Raw genomic sequence first — 1,675 nt, forward strand, 5'->3', positions numbered from 1 at the left:
AAAAAAAAAAAAGTTAAAAATTATTAAATTAACCAACACAACTTAAATATCAACCAAAAAAATGCAAACAAAAGACCAGGACTAAGACAACTAAATGAATACTAAAATAAAAGCAAAAAGACAAAAACAGACAAAATCCAAAAACAAGGAGCAAGACAAGAACAGAATTACAAGAGACAAGACTAGAGCACAAGATCAAGGAGACAGGAACACATACTCATCCACAGACAGAGACAAACACAGTGAAGGAAAGAATGACCACAGATCGGCAAAGACAGTAGGGCAAGGGGCACTATAAATAGGGAGGAAAACACACGAGGACCAGGTGAGCACAATTAGACCAACAAGGCTAACAAGAGGGTGTGGTAAAGAGGAAACAAGGAGGAGGGGCTAGAGAAGCACATGGCTGAGAAAAACAAACTAGGCCATGTGCTGACACAGGACAACAGACACAAGAAACAAACACAAGACAAACGGGAGTGTCAGGGCAGAACCCTGACAGTTATTGGCATTAATGCACGTTACTAAAAGAGTCATTCCCATTAAATATGGTTGTATTCATTATTATATTGTTTTATATTACATTATTTGGTAGCACTTTACAATAAAGTTCCATTTGTTAACTACATTAGATAACATGAACTAACAATGAAAATAGTAATAAAGCATTTATTAATCTTAGTTAATGCTGATTCCAACATTTACTAATACAGTATCAAAATAAAAAAAAATGGACTCTGTTAATGTTAGTTAATGAACCTGAGCTAAGTTGGAACAACAATGAACAGCTGTATTTTTATTAACTAACATTAACAAAGATTAATGAATAATGTAACAAGTGTATTGCTCTTTCTTAGTTAATGTTAGTTAATGCACGGAACCTTATTAAAAAGTGTTACCGAATATTTTAATACTTTATTCAGCAAACATGCATTGTTGATCAAAAGTGACAGTAAATATAATTTATAATGGTTCAAAATATTTATTTCAAATAAATGCTGTTCCTTGGAATTTTCTATCCATAAAAGAATCCAGAACAAAAATGAATCACTCTCCACAAAAATATTAAGCCGTTAAAACAGCAACTGTTTCAACTCTGAAAATAACTGTTTCTTAGCACTGATCAATAACAGAATAATTTTTAATGCATCATGTGACACTGAAGACTGGAGCAATGGCTGCTTAAAAATTTAGCTTTGCCATCTCAGGAATAAATTACATTTTAAAGCACATTCAAATAGAAACATTATTTTAAACTGAAATATTTCACGATATCACCGTTTTATTTACTGTATTTTTGATTAATTAAATGTAAAAATAAATGGTTAGCATAAGACATTTCTTACAAAAAACAATCTTACTGACCCCGAACTTTTGAACTGTAGTATATAGATACAGTTGAAATCATAGTTTCATAATTGTTACAACCCAAAAGTGGGTAGAATTTGAAATGTGCAATTAAACGGCTAAACAAGTTTGTCATTGCCACTGTCCAGATGTCATATCTCGGATACACCCAAAGTATAGGGTTGCCACCCGTCCCTTAAAATACGGAATCGTCCCGTATTTCAAATGAATTAAGTTTTCCTCATTTTAACCCCCAAATATATATATATATATATATATATATATATATTATGTTCTCAATAATATTTATACTTTAATTAATCTGCTT

The sequence above is a fragment of the Sinocyclocheilus rhinocerous genome, unplaced genomic scaffold (genome assembly GCF_001515625.1).
Source record: "Sinocyclocheilus rhinocerous isolate Xijiao unplaced genomic scaffold, SAMN03320098_v1.1 scaffold484, whole genome shotgun sequence".
Taxonomy (NCBI): Eukaryota; Metazoa; Chordata; class Actinopteri; order Cypriniformes; family Cyprinidae; genus Sinocyclocheilus; species Sinocyclocheilus rhinocerous.